Raw genomic sequence first — 11,807 nt, 5'->3', positions numbered from 1 at the left:
CAATGATATGGTATAATACTACATTGGGTGGTAGGAAGCTCAGGATAAGGCAGTTACAGGACTGATGAATTCAATGGCTCAGTGTTGTCAGGTATTCAGGTTGAGTTCTCTGTGGTTCTTGTTGACTTTCCCTTCATAGCTGCAACCTGGCTGAACAATATAAACCACCACGTAAGCCACTCATCACACATGATAATGTCTAAAGGGAAAAAAAGAGTGTTTAACAAAACACCACTGGTAAAGGATATGAGATGACCCTGAGTGACTTAGGTTAATTTACATTTTACCTTCTATGTGGGGCCAGAAGTAGGCAAATGAGTGTTCAATGTCTGAACAAAATCAGGGGTTTTTAGCAGGGAAGAGATGCAATGGAACAGGTATGGATTTTGTCTAGGTAACGAACAGTGTCTGCCACAGCTTCTTGTGCCAGGCTCCAACGCCTGTTTTGAAACAAAAATACTGTAGCAGTGTGTCACGTAACAAAGAATCTTACCCAGGCTAAAGGCAACAGAAATTCATGTCTCACAGATCAGGAAGGAAGGTATTGGTTGGGCGATGCTTCCTCTAAAACCTGTAGGAAACTCCTTCATTGCCTCTTCCTAGCCTCTGGTGTTTGCCAACAGTCCTTGGCATTCCTCAACTTGTAGATACATCGTTCCAATCTCTGCCTCCATCATCACATGGCTGACTTCCTCCTGTGTGTCTCTGTCTTCTCTTCTTATAAGGACACCAGTCATATTGAATTAGCACCTACCCTAATGACCTCATTATAATTTGATTACAGTACTAAGACCTTATTTCCAAACAGGGTCATATTCACTGCAGTGCTAGGGATTAAAATTTTAACATATTTTTGGGGGAGAGGGCACAATTTAACCCATAATACTTACACAGTGACACTCTTCAAGGGATCCCAACCTTGCCTGTATGGAATCTTCCTCTGTAAACAAGGTCCAAGGTTTCTTCTTCTACACAGTAGGGGTATGGAGACACCAGGATATATTGATAAGAGCACCAAACAGTATGGTATGCTGCAAAGAGCATCACAACAGTTTGAAGACTTGAATGCTGTTTGGATCATCTTAGGAAAGGCAATTATTTTCTCTTAACCTGTTAGTTTCCTTGCTGTTACTCATCTAAGAACTTCCCAGGCAAAAGGTACTCTGACCTAAGAGCATTGCTTGCCTCATGCCAGAGCTGTATGGCTCTTTATGGAGATGAACATATCTGACCATTGCCTGGTACCATTGAACATTCATTTATTTTACTCATTTCTAGTGCAATATTTCCAAAGCACTCTTATTACAAAGTCTTCCCACAAGATGTGCTTGTAGATGTGAATTTCCTTTCTCCAAAATTGTTATATTTCTCAATATAATTTGAACCATTGTCCTTTAAATGTTGTGAAAAAAATAAAGATTTCAGGTTTTTTTTTCTTTCTAAATTCTTGGTTGTAAAATGTCATGTTATTTTCCTTTAGTACGTTGGGTTTACAAGGCAATGCGACCTTCCTGTTTTTTGTTTTTTGTTTTTTTTTTCCATTTATAATGTCTTTACTTGATTAGAAATGTGTAATCTCAAATGCTTGGGGTGTAATAAGGAATACGTACTAATTGAGATTTTTTTAATTGCAAAATAATAGGAAAGTTTATGGGTGAATGAACTTATTACCAGTGGCATTTTTAAAGAAAAACACTCTCACCTGCATTTCCAGGGGCAGAATGGTTCAGAAGAAAGTGAATTTCTCGAATTCCACTGACTTCTTTAACAAACGTTGATGAGCTTGGGTGTGTGAATAAGCAAGCCCAGTGCAGGTCTAGCTGAGTTGGCACGAGGTTAGGGAAAGGGGCTGTATCGACAGATGAATGAGATCCCTTCTTCTCATCCATTCCAGGATAGTCAGAAGGGTTCAAAGAGGCTCAATGATGAGAGTTGCCTCTTATTCTGGGTCAGGACACACACTCATGCCTTCGTAACTATTTTTATTAATGTTTGTGTCTGCCTGATATGCTTTCTTCTTTTTATTCTAATGGAATATGCCTTCCTATCCACAAGGTGGGTCTATAACATAGGCTGGAACCATCGTATCATCCCATGACCCTGGTGTTCTGGATTTTTTGTTGCAATATCATACCCCTTAGCAGGAAATAGGCTGATAAAGCTGAGCAGTGTGAGGAGGCATAGCACACATGCACCTACTTCAGATCCGCTAAGGAGGATAAGAGGCAGAGAACAAGCTCTCAGAGGGCTGGGCTAAAAGCCACAGAAAACAGTGGATGAGGACATCAACCCAGGGATAAGATAGTGTTTTTTTAAGGTACCTTCATTTCTGCCTTAACATATGTATTCCTAAAATTTACTGCACTAGACAAATCATGCAGTAAGAAAGACAGGGTATATGGGAGAAATGGGGCTGGGGGCCCAACACTCAAAAACTGTCAGTGACATATTTTTAAAACATGGGAGCCTGATAGGAGCTTGCAGTGAGTCGAGATAGCACCACTGGGCAACAGAGTTAGACTCTGTCTCAAAAAAAAAAAAAAAAAAAAAAAGGTAATATCCTGATAAAAATGGCAGCACAGTTTTACCCATATTAAATGGTTAATTTTTAAAATCTGTAGTAAATTTGGCACTTCATCTGGAGAAAAATTGAATTTCCTTGTATAACTGTGCATTGGAAGGGCTGCAACTTGTGCATTATTGTGAAGTGGCAGAAGAAAGGTTATTTGGAGTTGAATGGAAAGTTGTAACCAGAGAAGATAGGCTCAGCTTATCACACATGCATTGAAGCAAGCTAGCTGGTAGATGGTTGAAGTGTACCTATGCGTGTGTGTTTCTACATGTTTTTATCCAGGTGAATGCAGTTTTCTGTGTTCACCTAGTGGACAGTATTGTGCATAATCAAATTAGTGTTATGATCAACTTCTTGCCTAACATATCAATCACATTGAAACAGAGTTGCATTTCAGAAACAAGCATTATAGTAGAACAAACTATATTTCTAGAATACAGCCTATTTTTTCTCCAGTTACCTAAAGATATTTCATGGAAGCATATTAAAATAAAACCCATCCCACTTAATAATCTAACAAAAAAATTGATTCTTCCCCACAAAATATATGCAGAAGACATAAAACTAATAAACCGACTTTGGGAGGCCGAGACGGGTGGATCACAAGGTCAGGAGATCGAGACCATCCTGGCTAACCTGGTGAAACCCCGTCTCTACTAAAAAATACAAAAAACTAGCCGGGCGAGGTGGCGGGCGCCTGTAGTCCCAGCTACTCGGGAGGCTGAGGCAGGAGAATGGCGTGAACCCGGGAGGCGGAGCTTGCAGTGAGCTGAGATCCGGCCACTGCACTCCAGCCTGGGTGACAGAGCGAGACCCCGTCTCAAAAAAAAAAAAAAAAAAAAAAAAAAAAAAACAAAAAACTAATAAACCGAAGGCATATTCTGAGATCCATTTTTTAGATTTGTTTTTGTTTTACTTTATTATTTTAAAAAATTCCAGTAGATTTAAGGGAACAAGTGGTTTTTGGTCACAGGGGTAAATGGTATAGTGGGAATTCTGGGCTTCTGGTGTACCCATCACCCAAATAGTGTACATTGTACCCCATAGGTAATTTCTCACCCCTCACCCCCATCATCATCCCCACTAGGGTTGAGAGCCAACTTCATATGGTTCTATGACATGCAGCTTGCTTTAGTAAAAGCAGGATTAGGAGCACTTGCTGTATATGAGGCAGATCCAGCCAATCAATATTTATAATGCTGTTGTCATTGTGTATGTGTGTTTAAAATGTGTCTTTTCATTAAATTCCTTTTTTCTCTGAGGACAAATAAGTTAATCATACAACAGGAGTAGAAAAAAATCAATTGTCATTGATTTGGCATAGTCCAAATATTGCTGTCTGGCATAGTCCAGGTCAATTCAGCATTTCCCTCACAATTCTGATTTCCAATTTAATTGGAAAAAAAATACTCTTTAGGGTGAACATTGCAAATATTAAATTTCAAATTGTTTTTATTGTTTGTGACTTTATTTTTTCGTGTAGTACCCTTTGTGTGTGTTTGTGTGTGTGTGTATTATATATTTCTTTATGTGTATATATACATTTTATTTTATTTATATATATATATTTCCTTAAATGATTTTTAAAAGTACAGATTTTATTTTCTTCATTCTGCTCTAGAAACTGGCAAGCTTGAATAACATGTTTAGGGGGAAAAAAGCAATTAGAGACTAAATGTAAAGATGCTCTAGACTCAAAAGGGGTTAGGTCCTAGTTCTTCACTCACTAACTTTGTGAGTTGAGGTGGTTATCTAACATTTTTGGACTCTAGTCAACCTGATGGATTGACTGGGTTCTCCACCAACACCTATAAAATGGCCTATCACTCATTCTCATCCTCCTTCCTCTCACACAACTGTTTTTAATCTTTAGTTCTCCACCAACACTATAAAATGGCCTATCACTCATACTCATCCTCCTTTCTCTCACACAATACTTTTTAATCTTTAAAAAGTTACATGTAGTCTGTGCAGAGAGAGGTAATATCATTACAAGAACTAGAGAGTTTATAGTAAATTTAAAAAAGAGTTAAGACAGGAAAAAAGAGATTAAATTTCTGACTGATTTATATTTTCTCCTAAATCTAAATAAGGAAAAGTACCAACAGACTCTTGACCTTTGAAGGGAGAGTGTGCCCTGTGACCACTTTCCTTATTCCTGTCCTCACACCCTGCCTTAAGTTCATGTTCTTTCTCCAACAATCCCTCCTTCTTAAATCTCTTTGATCTTGTCTTAAGCTTCTTTTCACTGCAAAGTTCTACTTTTCCCCACAACAGTGGTTCTAAGTCACTCACTCCATCATAATGCACCATGAGTCAAGCGGAATCAGGAACAGCACAAGACTTTAGCCCCACGGTCTCTAAGCTTTGCAGAAAACTAAGGTGGAGTGGGGATAGTCAGCAGATGGTTGTGGGAAGGGGATTTGTTCTGTCCCATGAGCAAATAGTGGCACGGGTTCTCAAATCTAAATGTCTTTTAGTGCTACTCTCAGTGTGTGCTCTCCTAAGGAAGGATAACCATTTTTTTTTTTCCCTGGGGGAAGCATGGAAAAACCCATATGATAAGAAAATTTAGCAATATCTTTCCCACTGTTGTGCAGAAAAAATGGTTTTCTTTTTTTGGATTTTTCTTTTTTTTCCCCCCCTTTTTGGCAGGGGGAAAGTGACAAGGGGAGGAGGAAGGGTGCTGCAGGAACTGGAGACTTCGACAGCTGCTGTCTTTGTGGCTCTGGGAAGGGTTTCAGTTTTAATTACATTGTTAGAATTCAGAATCTTTTTCTCATAGAAAGCAAGTAGTTTGAATATGGTACTTTTAGCTACTTAAATGTAAGTTTGGTATAGTTATTAATTAAGACTACAACTATACAGTATTTTGCGGTCTGTAAATCCTGTTTTAGAATACATTCAAGGTTTTTGAGTGGTTAGAGAGATCTTTATGTTGTTCAGATTATACTTTTTCATCAATTTAGTGGCTATTACTGCATTTTAGGATAGAACATATTTAAATGCCAAATAAGGCTGTATATGGTTGAAAGTCTATGCAATATAAATATCTTAAGTAAAAATTAACAACCTTGTAATTTTTTTCTATAATTATACCATTTGATTATTGGCTTCCAATTGGAAAATGTAAATTCTAATGACAAGAAGCATTATGAAAAGTACAGAGAAATATTTTATAATAATAAACAGTTCCACTCATCAGGTATCTATAACATATTCAATTTGTATGAACCTAATAACTTGAGCTTAAACTATAAGTCAAAATGTGACTGAACTAAGGGAAAAAAATGTACATCCAAATTCCTGTTGGAGATTTTGACACATTTGTCTCAGTTCCTGACGCAGTAAGCAAGGAAAAAAAAAATGGAAAAGGGTTTTTTCAAATAGGAAAAAATAGCCAGGATTATGGTTAAATTTGGTGGTACAAGGGGACTTTTGGTATTCTAGTAATGTTGTATGTGTAGACATCAGTGATGATTACCAGAGCTATCACCAATTTGTGATAATTCATTGAGTTGTACCACTAAAATTGATGCTTTTTAATAGACGTTTTCATTTGATTAAAAATTAATCTTTCAAAACAGAGAAGCGTCACCTCCCAAATCCCCCTTCTCCTACCTACATTTTCTTAGATAGATACATGTATTTTGGGTTTTTTTTTTGTATACTGTATAGGAAGAAACTAACATTCATTGACTGTATGCTGTACACCTAGAGGCATGAACTGCACCTTGTTTTCCTCTAGTCAAAAGTATTTGGACACCAAATATAAATTTTGAAAGGGAAAGGAATCTGTACCTGTAATCATCTCCTCACATCTCAGTGTGAAAAATAATTTGGAGAAAAAAACAAAAGTTGGTGAGTAAATAGCATGTTTGTTCATAGAAACAAATAGAAAGTTAAGTAGGAAAATCACAACCTCAAAAGCTTTAGTAAAAATAAGAAATGTAATCTTCATTAGCCCATAAAGTAATCAAAATTAAATGTGAATTAAGATTTCTACAATTCGCAATAACAATTATTATAGCAATATAATGATTATATTATAATATTAGCTATTAAGAATATATTAACAAAATAAAAATGCAGCCACATATGATTAATACAGTGCATTGCATATAGTAAACGTTCAAATATTAACAATATAATAGATAATATATGTGAACATTTATTATGCATCATGCACTGTGTTAATCATATGTGGGTGCATAATAATATTACCACAGACTTAGAGGCTTAAAAAAGCAAACATGTATTATCTCAGTTTCTGGGGATCAGACTCTAGGCATAGCTTAACTGGATTTTTTGCTTCAGGGTCTCCCAAAGCCATAATCAAGGTGTCAGCTGGGATTGCAGTCTCATCTGAGGATCAACTGGGGAAGAATTTGCTTCCAAGCTCATATGGTTTTTGGCATTGTTCAGTTCCTCATAGGCTGCCAAAAGGAGGACCTTAGTTTCTTGCTGGCTGCTGGCTAGATGCCATCCTTAGTTGCCATGTGGGCTTCCCCAACATGGCTGCTTGCTTCCTCAAGGGCAGCAAAAGAGAGAGAGAGAGTCTCCTCCCAAGATGGATATTATGATCTCATGCAATGTAATCATTTATATGTAATCGCATGTACTTCATTGCCTCGACTAGCCAGAGGCAAGACATAGGCCCTACCTATACTAAATGGAAATACATGATACAAAGCCATGAATACCTTGTTAGGGATTATGAGGGCTACATTGGAGTCTGTCCTTCACATGCACAATACACATTTACATGGTTTATCTCATATATTGCCCACAATAGTTCTAGGAGGTAAGTACCAAAAATGCTTCTATTTTACAGATGAGAAACTCTGGTCACAGAAAGGTTAAATTACTTGTTCATTAATATATACTGGATTGTGTTTCAAGGCGGGACATGTAGAAATTGAGGTTATTTGCCTTTATTGGGTTATGGCTTATTATTTTATAATTAATAAAAATGTTATAAAGAAGCAGATTGCAAAAAAGTAAAAATATTTTCCAGTATTATAGAAGAATCTACTTCAATGGATTATTAAAACACTTATTCCATATTATTCTTATGTATTTCAATAGGTAGCAAATCCCCTCTGGAGATTCAAAAAATATTGAACCTGAAATTACATTTTGTTAGGCTATTCCACTATGTTGATGAAAAGTACAGATTTCTAGTATTTTATTCATATGTTCATATGGATGCTAGATTGCATATTTTAGTGATACTGTTCCACTTAAATATATTGAAGATATATTTAAGCCCAGATATGGAACTTAATTAAAATTCCCATTAATCTGTTTCAGCATGATTTAGAAATATTTTTTTTATCACATTTCTAAAAGGAAAATAAGAGGAAGAGAAGGAGAGAACTGATGTGACCCTAAACATTGTTAGTAATTAGCTGCAGGTGAGCTTTAAAGTGATATGGTGCCACATGTTGGTCACAGGGTTCACAAGTGACTTCTTACCATGTTCAACACAAAGAGCAGCAGCATGATGAGGCTACCAAGGCCACTTGTGGGTCGGGCAGCTGCACCATGCCTCACTGTTTTAAAGCAATGTGGAACCCGACTCCCTCCCGTCTGAGGTAAACAGAAGCAAGGCTCTTCTCTATGACAGAGATCAGCCACCAGAGCAGACATTTTCCATACATTTCCCAAAGCATAGCCGTAGAGCACAACTTTCACACAATTTTAATAGGTGTTCCATAAAATAAAGGGTATTATAGTCAAATGTGTTTGGGGAATATGAGAATGAGTGTAATTCGTTAAGTTTTCACACAGGGTTTCCCTGGAGATTTATGCTGTCCTGTACTGTAATAAAAGGGGTGTACTATAAAAAAATTCCTATAGTTCTTCAATCATTGAATGTGGCCAGAGTTTTCCTCTAAACACAGTTGGGAGAAATGCTCCTGGAATTAGAACCCTTTTATTGTAGTAAGTAATATATATTTTATATAATTTTTTAACATTCATTTGAAAATTTACTAGACGTGTTTCTAGTGAAGAGATTTCAGAAAGTCACAGTGTTGAGTCAGCACTGACAATTGCACAGCATTTCATTAGTGACAATGAACATGATAAGAATAGTGATGATGATTATTAATATTAATCAAGAGTTTGTGATGGATACTGTCGTAGGAATTTACATAGGTTATCCCATGTGATCATTTTATAGATAGGAAACTGTGATTAAGAAACTTGTCAATATCACTTAACTAGTAAACCACAGAACCATGATTTAAATCCGCACTGCTTGAGTCCAGGCAGAGAAGCTCCAAAACTACCAGCCACATGTGGCTAACGGAACATCTTAAACCCTTTATTTTATGGAATATCTATTAAAAGATGTGACTGGTTTAAAGTGAGATATTCTGTGAGATTTTGAAGACCTCGTATTAAAAAAAAAAAAAGCCCTAAGTATCCCATAAATAATTTTTTTTAGTTACATACTTTGGAAGCACTTTTTGTACTATTAGTAGCTTTGTTATCCAGTATGAGTTCTGTGAATCATAAAATAAATAGCATAAAGTGAGGCCTTAGAGGAGTAGATAACACCTGTTTCAAAACACTCAACCTTACCACAGCACAGCACACTTTTGTGGATGGTTTCTAGTAGTTCGGCCAAATAATCAACAGCAAAGAGTGGTGACCTCTGTCTCTAATGCTAGCTTTCACTGCATAAGAGTATCCAGTGGCACTCAGAGCATGCGGAAGATATATGTTGACAGGGCGCAGTAGATTTTCTGTTTAAATATTTATAGTAAAATATTTCGTAAATAAGTAGCACTACAAAACGCCAGCTCTATGCCAGGCAGTGAATAATAAATTATGTGTCATAGAAACTAAATCTTGGATTGGTTAAATAATTTACTTAAGTATAAACAGCAAGTAAAAAACAGAGCAAGGATTTAAACCCAGGCAATTACACCCAGGAAAATCTTCATCCAGTGCTTCTGATCCCTGGTACTCATTAGAATCACCTGGATAACTTTGAAAATGTATAAATATTTTGGCCACATATGAGATTAATTAAATCACAATCCCAGGAATTGGGTCTCAGGCTTATTTATTCATTTATTTGTTGTTTTTCACCATTGTTTATATCTCCATGATCAAAATTACCCCAATCAGAACATAATTTATCTGAGGTCCACTGGATTCTAAACATCTGTTACCCCTCACCACCAGCCCCAGCGAAAGCCTTCTTTCTGTCAGAATAAGATGTGTAAACCATGATCCCAGCTGGCCTTCTTAAATCTACTCCCTGCCTTTTCAACTCCACCCACATTATTTTAAATTTATTTTATCCTTTCTTTTTTTCTCTTTGCTTTTTAAATTTCATTAGGTTTTTGGAGAACAGGTGGTGTTTGGTTATGTGAGCAAGTTCTTTAGTGGTGATTTCTGAGATTTTGGTGCACCCATCCCCTGAGCAGTGTACACTGTACCTAATGTGTTGTCTTTTATCCCTCACTCCCCTCCCATCCTTTCTCCTAAGTTTCCAAAGTCCATTGTATCATTCTTATGCCTCTGAGTCCTCATATCTTAGCTCCCACTTATGAGTGAGAACATATGACGTTTGGCTTTCCATTCCTGAGTTGCTTCACTTAGAATAATGGTCTTCAACTCCACCCAAGTTGCTGCAAATATCATTTTTTTTCTTTTTATGGCTGAGTAGCATTCCATGGTGTGTATATATATATATATACACTTTTTTTATCCACTTGTTGATTGATGGGCATTTGGGCTGATTCCATATTTTTGCAATTGTGAATTGAGCTGTTATAAACAGGCATGTGTAAATGACATTTTTTTCGTCTGGGTAGATACCCAGTAATGGGATTGCTGGATCAAATGGTAGATCTACTTTTAGTTCTTTAAGGAAGCACTATACTATTTTCCACAGTGGTTGTACTAGTTTACATTCCCACTAGCAGTATAAAAGTGTCCCTTTTCACCACATCTATGACAACATCTATTATGTTTTGATTTTTTGATTATGACCATCATTGCAGCAGTAAGGTGGCATCACACTGTGGTTTTGATTTGCATTTCCTGCAGGCATTTTTAAAGCACTCCAGAGGATACTAATGTGCAATGAGGATGGAAAAGCATGGCTTTATGCCATATATTGTCTCACTTATACCACAAAATTTTGGTACACCTCCAAATTCTCTTAGCTATGTTCCTTTTTCTCTGTTTTTTTTTTTTCTTTTTTTCATGGTTAAGAAGGCATACAGATTACGTATTGAGGAACCATATTCATTCAGATAAAGCCACAGACACGAATTCTCATGGAAGCCTATCAAACATAAACAGGTAATCCTTAAATGTGCTTTTCTCTTTTTTAAGCAGTATCTTTTTAGTTTTCATTAATTTGGTTTTACTTCCTTTGTGTTGCTTAAAAGAAAGATTTTATTTCTCCTGCAGTCTAAATTCATGCATGAAAATGTTTCTAGCTCCAGGGCTTATGTACTTTAATACATGATTTAATGCTTCAATAAATAGGCATTTAAACTGTTTAAATCATTTTGGGATTAAGTTCAACTTAATCATTTGTTCGAATGTCAGTATGAACTGCAGTTTTTGGACATCTGTAGGTGATTCATTTACTCCATTTCTGAGCATTAGATAACTGGAGTTTTCTGGCTTTCTGATCAGAGTTTTTGCATTGATCTTTTTCAGAAAGACTCTGGAATTATAACATGGAAATAATGAATTTCTGACTGCAATTGGTGTCCAAAAAGCTAAGAACCAAGTTTCTCTTAAGTAATTAGCTCCATATTCAAAAGAATTAAAGTGTATGTACCAGGTACGATTATAGGTACCTAAATGTTGTCTCATTTATTTCTCATAAATATTCTATTCACATTTGCCAAATGCTATGATTTCCATTGCAGTAAAATGGGTGAGAAGAAGGTCCCCTGGATGGTAAGTGACAGAGCTCAGATATTTGAACAAGGAAATTTGGCATATCATTGACTGAACTTTGTATATATATATATTAAATCCCTACTTTGAAATCTGTTTTAAGTATTTGGATCAGGATATATTTCACTCAGTAAACAGCCTAAGAAGATAACTTTTACTATATAAGGCATAAAGGAAGACTGTAGATTTAAAAATTACATTTTGGGAACTAAAATTATACATCCCCATTCTGGGAAGATAGTTCTCTTCCATCCCTAATAACTCTGAGACATAGCCATGATATAAAAGAATTTTG

At 36.2% G+C, this 11,807-nt stretch overlaps 1 non-coding gene across 1 annotated transcript; it reads left to right on the top strand.

The window, feature by feature from the left end:
- Positions 1 to 4,907: 4,907 nt before the first annotated feature.
- Positions 4,908 to 11,400, top strand: LOC105488601 (uncharacterized). Its single transcript, XR_011620885.1, has 4 exons — positions 4,908 to 4,954; positions 6,251 to 6,433; positions 10,811 to 10,900; positions 11,267 to 11,400. It is a non-coding gene; the product is annotated as an uncharacterized protein (transcript).
- The last annotated feature ends 407 nt before the right edge of the window (positions 11,401 to 11,807 follow it).

The sequence above is a fragment of the Macaca nemestrina genome, chromosome 3 (genome assembly GCF_043159975.1).
Source record: "Macaca nemestrina isolate mMacNem1 chromosome 3, mMacNem.hap1, whole genome shotgun sequence".
Lineage (NCBI taxonomy): Eukaryota > Metazoa > Chordata > Mammalia > Primates > Cercopithecidae > Macaca > Macaca nemestrina.
Note: the sequence above shows the minus strand (reverse complement) of the source record. Positions and strands in the feature narration are given on the sequence as shown.